The sequence below is a fragment of the Monodelphis domestica genome, chromosome 6 (assembly GCF_027887165.1).
Source record: "Monodelphis domestica isolate mMonDom1 chromosome 6, mMonDom1.pri, whole genome shotgun sequence".
Classification (NCBI taxonomy): domain Eukaryota; kingdom Metazoa; phylum Chordata; class Mammalia; order Didelphimorphia; family Didelphidae; genus Monodelphis; species Monodelphis domestica.
The window spans coordinates 11,871,685-11,883,947 of NC_077232.1; the positions used below are offsets into that span (position 1 = coordinate 11,871,685).

At 49.0% G+C, this 12,263-nt stretch overlaps 1 protein-coding gene across 2 annotated transcripts in view; it reads right to left on the reverse strand.

The window, feature by feature from the left end:
• Window positions 1-11,864, reverse strand: part of DAGLA (diacylglycerol lipase alpha) — an 81,732-nt gene extending 69,868 nt beyond the window's left edge. The window contains exon 1 of one of the 2 annotated variants that reach the window (XM_056803574.1): window positions 11,740-11,850. The gene's annotated coding sequence lies outside the window, so the exon portion shown is untranslated. Of the gene's footprint in view, window positions 1-11,739 lie in introns of both variants that reach the window. The other variant, XM_056803573.1, reaches the window with a different exon arrangement.
• Window positions 11,865-12,263: the final 399 nt, after the last annotated feature.

The window sequence follows — 12,263 nt, forward strand, 5'->3', positions numbered from 1 at the left end:
AAAAGGACTGGAAAGATAGCAAGGGCTCCGGCGCTGGCTCTGCTCCTTGGCCTGCAAAGGCTTCAGGATAAAGAGGAAAGTGCTTGGCAAAGATGGTTTTTAAAAGGATCTGATTCTTTAATCCTCAGCATTTGTAGAAGGCTCTGAGGCTTCGAAAGCCTCTTACCAACCTTATCTCCTCTGATCCTCAAAGCAGCCTGGGAGGAAGGAGAGGTATCACTATCCCTTTGGGTCCTTTTATTTTTATCTTATAGATGCAGAGACTGAGGCCGGGAAGGTTAAACAGCAGAAAGCGGCCAAGCTGGGTCCCTGGACTCCTCCGACATTCCCTTCAGCAGGAAGGAGCAGAGTAGGAATGAGGCCCTGGGGGTCCTTGTGGGACCCCTTGAGGGCCAGGGCATGTGGCGGTGCAACTACAAGCCTGCCTTCATTTCTCAGGCTGTCCTGATCCCAAGGGAGTCACCAGGAACTACTGCCCTTCTCCCTAAAAAGTTCAAACAACAATAACAACCTGAATGTCCCACCCATCCAAGGTTTCAGATTGAATGGGAAAAAAACAAAACCTGAAGCAGTAGATGGAGAACCAGACCTGGAGACAGGAGGTCCTGGGTTCAAATCTGGTATCAGATACTTCCTAGCTGTATGATCCTGGACAAGTCACTTAACCCCAAATGCCTAGCCCTAACTGTTCTTCTGCCTTGGAAACAATACTTAGTATTGATTCTTTTTTTTTTAACCCTGACCTTAGAATCAATACTGTGTATTAGTCCCAAGGCAGAAGAGTGGTAAGAGCTAGGCAATGGGGGTTAAATGACTTATCCAGGGTCACACAGCTGGGAAGTATCTGAGGCCAGAGTTGAACCCAGGACCTCTTGTCTCTAGGCCTTGCTCTCAATCCACTGAGCTACCCAGCTGCCCCCACTTAGTATTGCTTCTAAGGCAGAAGATTAAAGTTAAAAACAAAAACAGAGGCAGGTAGATGGCCTAGAATCAGGAAAACCCAAGTTCAAATCTGGCCTCAGATACTTCCTAGCTATGTGACCCTGGGCAAGTCACTCAATTCCCATTGCCTAGCCCTTACTGCTCTTCTGTCTTAGAACCAATACATCGTCCTGCTTCTAAGACAGAAGGCAAGGTCTCAGAAAGCAAACAAACCAACCCTGAAATACTTGTCCTAAAAGAAAACTTCAGGATCATTACATCAATTCCTACATGTAATAGAAGAGGAAACTGAGACCCAGAGAGAGGAGTGGTGATAAAATTTAGAGCTGGAAGGGGCCAGGAAGATCTTCTATTTACAGCTGGGAGTTATCTTCAGAATCAGATAATCCAATTAACTCATCTTCCAGATGAGGGACTGATGCCTACCTAGGAAGGGATTTGATCTCTTTCCCAGCAGCCTTTTCCCTTGGAAGATCACGCCACCTCATGAGCCTCCTCTTCCAGTCAGTGAATTCTTCCAAGAACCCCCATGTGGAGGAAATGCCCATGCCAGCCTTGCTCATTCCTTCAGTCAGCTCCTGGCTCTGCGGACTTCTCCATCATTCCCAGGAAGTTGGTTCTACCCTATGACTGCCTCTTCTCATTGGCAAGTTCTTCCTGGAGCCTCCATGTTGAGGAAGTGGCCGGACCAGGGATGCTCTTTTCTTCACTCCTCGTGGCACTCCCTTTTCAGCTCCCTTTTGTGCAATATCTTCCTCCAAAACAGTATAAGCTCTTGGAGAACTGCAATTTTTCTATTTCTATTTCTATTTACAGGGATTAGCAGAGTTCCTGGAACACTGTTAGCATTTAATAAATGCTTCTTGACTTATTGTTGTTGTTTTAAACCCTTATTTTCTTACATTCCATCTTAGAATCAGTACCGTGTATTGGGTCTAAGGCAGAAAAGCAGTAAGGGCTAGTTAAAGGGGATTAAGTGACTTGTCCAGGGTCACACAGCTAGGAAGAGTCTGAGGCCAGATTCGACCTCAAGACTTCCCATCTCCAGGCCTGGTTCTCAATTCACTGAGCCACCTAGCTGCTTCCAACTTGACTCATTGTTGACTTGTCCAAGATCATTGTTTCTCCTTCTCCTTCTCCTCCTCCTCCTCCTCCTCCTTCTTCTTCTCCTTCTCCTCCTCCTCCTCCTCCTTCTTCTTCTCCTTCTCCTCCTCCTCTTCCTCCTCCTTCTCCTCCTCCTTCTTCTCCTTCTTCTCCTCCTCCTTCTTCTTCTCCTTCTTCTCCTCCTTCTCCTCCTCCTTCTTCTTCTTCTCCTTCTCCTCCTCCTCCTCCTCCTTCTTCTCCTTCTCCTCCTCCTCTTCCTCCTCCTCCTTCTTCTCCTTCTCCTCCTCCTCTTCCTCCTCCTTCTCCTTCTCCTCCTCCTTCTTCTCCTTCTTCTCCTTCTTCTCCTTCTCCTCCTCCTCCTCCTCCTCCTTCTTCTTCTCCTTCTCCTCCTCCTCTTCCTCCTCCTTCTCCTCCTCCTTCTCCTTCTCCTCCTCCTTCTTCTCCTTCTTCTCCTCCTCCTTCTTCTTCTCCTTCTCCTCCTTCTTCTTCTCCTTCTTCTCCTCCTTCTCCTCCTCCTTCTTCTTCTTCTCCTCCTCCTCCTCCTCCTCCTCCTTCTTCTCCTTCTCCTCCTCCTCTTCCTCCTCCTTCTCCTTCTCCTCCTCCTTCTTCTCCTTCTTCTCCTTCTTCTCCTCCTCCTTCTTCTTCTTCTCCTCCTCCTCCTCCTCCTCCTCCTCCTCCTCCTCCTCCTCCTCCTCCTCCTCCTCTTATTGCTCTAGCTAGCATTTCTAATTCAATATTAAATAGCAATGAATCCTGGCTTCACTCCTGATCGTATTGGGAAGGCTTCTTGTCATCCACTTGTTTCAGCTGTGTCTGACTCTTCATGACCCCTATTTGGACTTTTCTGGCAAAGATACTGGACTGTTTGCCTTTTCCTTCTCCAACTCACTTTGTAGATGAGGAAACTGGAGCAAGCAGGATTAAATGACTTGCCCAGGGTCACACAGCCAGTAAGTGTCTGAGGTCAGATTTGAACTCAGGAAGATGAATCTTCCTGACCCCAGGCCCGGCACGCTATCCACCACACCACCTGGTTGCCCTTGTCCAAGATCACAAGATGGTAGGCAGCAGGGTCAAGATTCCCCCTTCCAACCGCGATGCCCTTGCCACTGTATTGCAGTGTCTTCTGATGAGGAGCCTTGAGGACATGTCATGGATGTCTGATGGAATTAGGGATGTTTGGTCGAGAGAAGACCTGGGAGGAGGCGAGTGGGGAGATGGGGCATGACAAGGGCCATCATGTGGAAGAGGCATCACACTTGTTCTGCTTGTGCCCAGAGGACAGAGCCAGGAGGGATGAATTATGAAGGTCACAGAGAGGCCGACTTCAGCTGAAAACAACCAACCAACTTTCTACCAATGAGAGCTAGCTCAGAGTGGAATGGGCAGCCCCAGAGATCAAGGATTTCCTTTCCCTAAATTTGCCTCTGCTGGGCAGCAAGGTGGAAAGAGTACCCATGGATCCAATCAGGAAAGACTCCTCTTTCCGAGTTCAAATCTGGCCTCAGACACTTCCTAGCTGTGTGATCCTGGGCAAGTCACTTCACCTCTTTTGCCTTTGTTTCCTCATCTGTAAAGTGAGCTGGAGAAGGAAATGGCAAACTATCTGTGTGACTCTGGGCAAGTCACTTCACCTCTTTTGCCTTTGTTTCCTCATCTGTAAAGTGAGCTGGAGAAGGAAATGGCAAACTATCTGTGTGACTCTGGGCAAGTCACTTCACCTCTTTTGCCTTTGTTTCCTCATCTGTAAAGTGAGCTGGAGAAGGAAATGGCAAACTATCTGTGTGACTCTGGGCAAGTCACTTCACCTCTTTTGCCTTTGTTTCCTCATCTGTAAAGTGAGCTGGAGAAGGAAATGGCAAACTATCTGTGTGACTCTGGGCAAGTCACTTCACCTCTTTTGCCTTTGTTTCCTCATCTGTAAAGTGAGCTGGAGAAGGAAATGGCAAACTATCTGTGTGACTCTGGGCAAGTCACTTCACCTCTTTTGCCTTTGTTTCCTCATCTGTAAAGTGAGCTAGAGAAGGAAATGGCAAACTATCTGTGTGACCCTGGGCAAGTCACTTCATGCTGTTTGCCTCAGTTTCCTTATCTGTCAAATGAGCCAGAGAAGGAAATGGCAAACCAAGCCAGTATCTCTGCCAAGGAAGCCCCAAATGGGGTCATGGAGAGTCAGACACTATTGAAAAATGTCTGAAAGCCCTCTCCAAGCACAAGCTGCGTGCTGACTTGTTAGGGATGTGTAGGCAGTGATTCCTGGTCAGGGACATGTTGGACCAGATGGCAACCGAAACCCGTCTGCTCTGAGAATCTCATATTCAATGGCCTTGCAAATCAGCTCATCCAATTGCCTCGTTTTCCAGAGGAAGCCAAGGTCCTTTGGATCATGGATTTAGAGCTTTGGGGGCCTCGGAGTACATCCAGATCAGCCCCTCTCATTTAACAGATGAGGAAACCGAGACTGGCTTGGGGTTTGGTATTATTGCCCAAGGTTACACAGGGCATGAGTAGCAGTGGGAGGTTTAGAACCCACATCCTCTGGTTCGGGCTCCAGACCCAGGGATCGCCCATTAAACTGCAGCTGCCTCTTGCCTGGCATTCGTAGCTTTTTAATCTGAGCACTGGGGACAGAACAGGATTGGGGGATCTGGAATCTGCCTTTCCCACTGCCTGCCTTGTTATCACTAATGAGCTCTCTCCTCACCTGTCTCCAAGAACCCGTCTCCTAAATGGCCCCCGCCGGGAGATAAATGGTTTAGATCTTCCCTCTCGTTCCTCCGGCTGAGGCACTCAGCCCAGCCGAACATTTGTTCCCTGCAGGCTCCTCTCCCTTCCCCCTTCTCAGTGACTAAGTGAAAGCGTCTACACCTGGCATGGGAGGTTGAAGAGGACTCTGAACTCACTCATTGGACAAACACCTACTTATGGCGTCTGCTTTGAGCCAGTACTAGGCAGGCAAAATCAAAACAACACCAACAAAATCACCCCCCAGTCCCTGGCCTCAAGGAGCATACTGTCTCTACTGAAAGCTCAAAGCCAGGAGTCCAGGGAGCTGGGTTCTAGTCCTGGCCCTTTCTCTAAGGAACTGTAGAACCTCAGGCATGGCACCTTTGCTCCTAAGGGAAATGGGAGCATTGTTGTTGAGTTGTTTCTAATTCCTCATAGATCCCATTTGGGGTTTTCTTGGCAAAGATGCTGGAGTGGTTTGCCATTTCCTTTCCCAGATTATTTTACAGATGAGGAAATGGAGGCAAGCAGGGTAAAGTGACTCACCCAAGGTCACCCAGGTAGTAAGTGTCTGAGGCTGGATTTGAACTTGGGTCTTCCTGATACTCTATGTCCTTCCCAGCTCGCATATCCTATGTTCTAAGGTCCCTCCCAGCTCACATTTTGTTCTATGTTCTAAGACTCTTCTCAGCTCTAAAGTTCCTTCCAGAGATGCATAGGATTTAGAGCTGAGAGGGACTTGACAGATCATTTCATCCAACCTTCTCAGTTTACAGAGAAGGAAACTGAAGACCAGTGACGGGAAGTGACTTGTCTAAGGTCACACAAGCTGTAACAGATGAGATGTGAAGCCATGTTCTCTTGACTCCAAGTCTTCTTTCCATTCTATGCCCAGTTCAGGATGCCATCGTTCCTTCCAAATCTAACACAAGATGGCTGTGGCTTTGGATCTGGTCCTTGGTTGGGGAGGAAGGGGGATCGGTATAAAAGAGAATTGTTCCCTTCTACCCACCCCCATCCCTGAGCTAGATCTTTCTCCCAATTGACCCCCCTCTCCAAAGCCAAAGGGAACGATGCACCTTGGGATTCAGAGACTTCTGGCGCCCCCTTCTGGCACAGCCTGGCACCCAATCAATACAATGGCCCCAAAGAGGCAGAAAACACCCTCTGGACGCTGACCTTGCTAGTAGGTGGGCACCGCGTCCTTTGACTTCAGAGGTGCCAGGACTGGGCATTCCCTCACCATGCCTGATGCTCCTCCATTAGAGCTCCTCTCCTTTGGGTGAAGGCAATGGAAACACCTGGAGGAACCACCCTGCATCACCTGTCTCCCAGGGCCTCGGAGGTCCAATGAGATGGCCCATATGAAGTGCTTGGTACGTCTTAAGACATCCGATAAATGTGAGCTGGGCTTGTTGCTATTTCTTGTTGTGCAGCCATCTCCAACTCTTTGTGGCCCCAAGGGCCATAGCTACCCATAGGGTTTTCTTGGCAAGGATACCGCAGTCCTTTGCCATTTCCTTCTCCAGCAGATCTTTTCTGTCAGGCAACCAGAGGTTAAGTGACTTGCCCAGGGTCACCCAGCTAGAATTGTATGAGGCTGGATTTGAACTCGGGTCTTTCTGACTCCAGGTCACTAAGCCACAGCTGCCTCTATTATTATTACGCGATGAATAACTTTTCTGGATTTCCTCAGTTTGACACCAGATGAGAGCAGGTGTGGGGAAGTGGAAGAAGGGAAGGCTGGGGATGGTGGATCAACCCAACTTTGCCACTCACTTACTGGGTGACTTTGGGCAAGTCACCTTCCCTTTGGAGGCCTCTGTTTCCTCATCTGTAAAATCGAGGGGCTGGAATGGGTCTTCTAACTCTGACCTTCGGGCCCTCAGAGGCCAGCTCATCATGGGGCTGCCCTGAGAGCGCTGTCAAGGAGCTCTGGGATTCCTCCCTGCATCCTCTTTACTGTCCTAATTGGATGGAGCCCCTCTGGATGGGCTCCTCCCATTGGCAGGGGCCAGTGACTAGGACCCCTTTTCCATTTAACCAGCTAATTCCAGGTGGCTTCCAAGAGGTAGCCAGAACAAGCCGCAAGTATTCCCTGGTGCCACAGGGGCACGTTCCACCTTAAAACCACCTCCGTCTCCAGGGGAAGAGACTCAGAACTTAGTTTGGTTCTTCACAGTTGGTTCTAAGTTCTCTTCAAAAGTAGCATCTGCCAGATGAGTCCTTAACCCAGTCATTTCTGTCTGGGGTCTGGAAGGTCACTCTGACCCTTGGGGCGTTACGACTGGATGGGCTGGCCCAGAACCTGGACTCTGGGATGCTGAGAGCCCAAATTCTCTCACGTTGACCTCTCTGTTCTCCAGGTGATGAGGCCCCCATCCCTTTCACCTAGAACAAACGAAAGGGGCCCTATTTGTCGGGGCCAGATGGCCTCAAGCTTTTCTCCCTACCCTGCAACTGCGCTCCCCCAGACAGCAGTGAAGCAGAGGCGGTCACAGATTCTGACAACTAGTTCTTTTTTGAAGATGCCTACAGTTCTGGATACACAGCCAACCAAAACCCTCCTCCCAGCCGTATGGTTAGCTAACCGGGACTAGTTATAGAACGTCTGCCTGCGCTCTCTAATCTCTCCCAGCCACATCCTTTACCTATCTTCACTCCTCCCAGAAGCATCCCCCTATCATCCTTCCAAGAAAGAGGGTGCATCAGCCAAACAAGCTGATAGAGTAGGAGTATGGGCCCTTTGGCCCCGTCACGCTGAGGACAGAAGATGGGACATAGAAGTCAGAGTTGGGAGAGAGCTTAGAACATAGCATCTAGAAATGTCAAAGTTAAAAGTGAGCATGGATTCTAGAATCTAGACTATCAGGGTTGGGAGGAGCCTAGAACATAGACTCTAGACCATCTGAGTTCGGTGGGAGTCTAAAGCATCTACTCTAGAAAATGTCAATGTTGGGGGATGACTCTAGATCACAGGATCTAGCGTGGCAGGTTTGAGGAGAGTTTAGAACAGAATTTCGATGGTTAGGATTAGGACATAGAATTTAGAGCATCCAAGTGGGGTGGTAGTCTAGAACACTGGCTCTAGAACGTCAACATTGGGAAATTCTTCTAGACCATAGAATCTAGAGTGCCAAGTTTGAGGGAGAGCTTAGAAAATATAATCCAGAATATCAGGGTTAGGAGGGGGCTAGAACATAGAATCCAGAGTGGCAGGGTGGGGTGGGATTCTAGAACACAGAGTCTAGAATGTCCCAATTGGGAAGGAGCTGAGAACATAAAACACAGACTGTCAAAGCTGAGAGGGAGGGACCTCAGAACAGAGGACGGAGAATAATGCAATGATAAGGGAGCTGCTCGTGTTGGCACAGCCGCCATGCCATTCACACTTCTCATCTTGTGTCGCTTGTGGCCATGTATGTCTTCCCTCCTACATATCCTCTAATATCCTACATATGCATTATGTCAGAGTTCTTCCTCCTTCTCCCTTTTGTATTTTGATATTCTGTAAATCCCAGCTCAGCCCTTGGGCCAAACAGTCCCGATTCTTCATCCTGCCCATACGAGCGACCTCCTTCTTTCACAATCTCATTCGAGACGCGGCCAATGTCAGCGACATTATGAGGCGGTGGCAGCAGTTACAGGCTGTGAGCGGCTTACACCCCCCCTGCTCTCCCCTCCTTCACCCTTTGGGTCACCAGCAATTTTGATTTTTCAGAGATAGGAATGTTCTGTCACCAGAAAGAATCACTGGGAGATTATTAGTGTGAAAAAGACCAGCTTCAATGCTACAATGACGATTCTGTCCAATTTCCCCCAGGCGAGCCAGCCCTCGCCCATCTACCTTGTCAATGCCGAGTCGAACTCATTTCTCATCTGGACAACAAAAATTAAAATCTCCATCGCTAATGATCAATCATCACCGAATCACAGAGTCCGAAGGGCCCGAAGGGGCTGTCGGGGCAGCCCAGAGCAGATACAAATCCCTGAGAGACAGCCTGAAGGAACATGCTGCATTTAGTGCATGTATTTTTAAAAGCCAAGCTGTGCAGAATGAGATTCCGAGTTTCATACTTTTTGGTTCTTTTTATATGGAGATGGTCATGTTTGTTGGAGTTTGTCCCATTCAGAACAACCCAAAAAAAATCTACATTGGTATAGACTCCCTACTACAACCTGCTTTGGTGATGGGGAGCCCCATTTCCCAAGACATCCCATGACACTTTGGAAACACCCAACCAGAACCAGAATCTCATCGATGCGGGGGTTCTCTCCGATGATCCATGCAGATAGCGATGCATCGGCCCGCCCGACCTGTAGGACTTCCATCTCCCTCTTCCCCAAAGTTTACCCCAAGGGGTCCAGTCAGAGATCTGGAGACTTCCTGTCTTCTCTCTGGCCATCTGGCTGTCATCCCACCCTCTCACCCCTCTCACACCCTTGATCGCAGTCTTTCAGAGCTCCTCATCGTCCATCTGCCCTGTGATCGCCCTTGTCTCTACCTCCTCTCCCCAATGGCCTCATCCCTAGGGCTTCCGAGGCAGGAGTGCACTGGGACTCCCCGTTATATGGTGACTCCAGAAAAATGTTTGTATTCGAGAGATGGGCTTTTGCTGTTATGGGAAGAAGCTCACAGTCAGTAAAAGCAAAAGGAAACCTCCTCCCTTTGAACCCGGGGCTCAGCTTATGTCCATCTGCACTGTCTGTCCCAGATTCACAAAGATATACTAGATGGGATCCATTATGATATCACCATAGCATCTCCTCTATAATATAAATGGAATATCTTATTAATGTAGAATATAATTAACATAGACTCTACTATTAGCAGATAGTATATATTCAATATATTACTCTAGCTCACAATATGACAGATGATATCTTATCTATTACATGGACTATGTAACGTTCAGAGAGACATAATATGTTGCTATATTTTATCCGTGAAATAACATTTTATCATATTATCATAGTATATTATATATCTCTCTACCACACGCACAGCTGGACAAACTCGATGGGAAATCCTTTCTAGATACATATTTAAATCTGGCTAACAGGCATTCTCCATCTATTGGTCGTTCTCCTATGAATGGGCAGGCCAGACTCTGGGTGATTCCTTGCCTCTTCCAGGAAGCTCTGAGATGTTTGGGGCCTTGATTCCATCTACACGATGCCCGCCACAAACAGGATGGTCTGAAGCACTTGGCCAACCGCAGGAAATCCCTCCCTTCCCCGGCCCCTGGGCTGGATCTCCTCCATCGCAGCGTCCGATACTTCCACAAGCATTTATCTCTGTGCTTTATGTCTCACCTGATAATTATGATCAGAGGGTCACTGAATAGGGTTATTTCTGTTGTTATAACTTCCAAAGAATCCCCAAATGGCCTGCTGGGTAATAGCCTTTAGGGCAGCGTTTTGTTCCACCCAATTAAGTGCTTTTTCATAATCCACAAACAAGAGGCATCCTGGGATCTCCTGTTCTCAACTTCTTTCCATCAGTTGTGAGAGGGGAGGATGTGGCCTATGACTGAATATTTTTGCAAAAGCTCCTTTATTTCCTATAGATGATCTCATTGGAGATGTCCTCAGTTTACCCTCAGAAAGGCAGACAGGAGAGGAGGCGTGTAAGCTGGCAGTTTGGGGTGCATCCCCCTCTTCATAAGATCTGAGAAGTTTTGCCTACCCAAGATTTGGGTTCTTCTGGCTTTAGACACTTCCCAGCTGCATGACCCTGGACAAGTCACTTCACCCCCCTTGCCTAGCCCTTTCCACTCTTCTGCCTTGGAACCAGCACACAGTATTGATTCCAAGATGGAAGGTGAGGGTTTTAAAAAAAAGATTTGGGATCTTCCCTTCCTTTGCTTCCCATATTTATTATCCCTCAAGACTCTCACGGTTGTGTCACCCCTCGTATTGACATCCAGAGACTTACAGGCTTTTGCCAGGCTTACCAGCCTCTGAAACCTACTGACAAAGGCCAAGTCACCACATCCCTGAGCCTTAGGCAACACTGTAAAACTCTTCTCATGGCCAAGGGCATCCCCGACTTGGGAAATGATGGAAGGGACCAGCAGGGGACAAACCTTTATTCAGGCTTACCATTCCTGCTTTGGGGTCTCCTCAGACCTGACTCCCCTCCAATCTGTGATTCAGTGCCCCTGGCCTCCTCGCTGTTACTCAGCCCCAAGACTCCATTTCCAGCCTACAAGCATTTGCCCAGCTTGTCCCCTGTGCCTGGAAGGCTCTCCCTCTTCATCTCTGCCTCTTGGCTGCCCCGGCTTCCTTCAAGCCTCAGCTGGATTTCTGTCTTCTATAAGAAGCCTTTCTCAGACCTCCTTTATCTCAGCACCTTCCCTCTAAAACTGCTCCCAAATTATCCTGCCTCGGTCCACTTTGTACTTAATTGTTGGCACACCACCTCCCCTACTAGCCTGTTTTTTTACTTCATATCCTTAGCCCTTAGCACGGTACTTGGCACACGGCAGGGAATAAAGATACCAAGAAGAAGGAAGGCAGTCCCTGCCCTCAAGGTGCTTACATTCCAATGGGGTAAGCCAGCACAGGGCCACCAGTTCAGTCCTTGAAGGGGCCTTCACGAAACAGAAAAACAAAACAAAACAGGGGCCTCTGTGCCCCCACCCCAGCCAACCATTCTGTTCCAGTTTGGGGTTAATCATTCTGGAGAGCAGCCGGGAAGAGACCAGACAAAGGGTCAGAGGTCAGCCCTCGCCCCATCCCCCTGCTCGGGAAACTGAGGCCCAGGGAAGAGCTCGAAAAGAGCTCAGGAGTTGTCCATGCCATTTTACAGATGGGGAAACTGAGGCCCAGAAGGGGGATGTCTGGGTTATAGAGCTAGTGAGCCTCAGGGAGAGATGCTTTGAACCCAGGCCCTCAGTGTCCAAAGCCCATGGTCCAGAGGAATCAGAACACACATCCCCCAAGAAGAAAAACAAAACGTACCCCAGTAGGAATTCCTGGCCATCATTCATCTCCTCGGCTAGGGCATCGGCACGGGGCTCCGAGGGTCACTGGAGCCTCACAGGACACAGGATGTCGGAGCTGAGGGGGAACTTAGAACATGGAACGTCAGCGCCTGGAGGATGTAGACTGTCAGGTCAGCAAAGAATCACAAAACACGGAATGTCTGAGCTGAGAAAGATCTGAGGAGAGGACCCCAAAGGCCTGGGAAGCCAGACGATATACCCAGGAGGCCCAGAGAATCCCTGCTAGAACCCCTTCTTTGGCTCCCATCTTTCCTCCCCAGGTAGGTACTCGGAGGATTCTGGACTGTCCATGCTAAGCCCCTACATAGCAGGCCCTTAACGTTTGCCAAATAAAAAAACTGAAGAGGAGTCCTGACTCTGTACTGGTCTCAGGGAGGCGTTTGGGGGGTTCCTGGGTAGGAAAACAGGCCAGTTATCAGATGACAGCAATTCCACAGAGGCACGAATGATTCATTGGCTCCAGCCTCCTCAGGGCTGTGT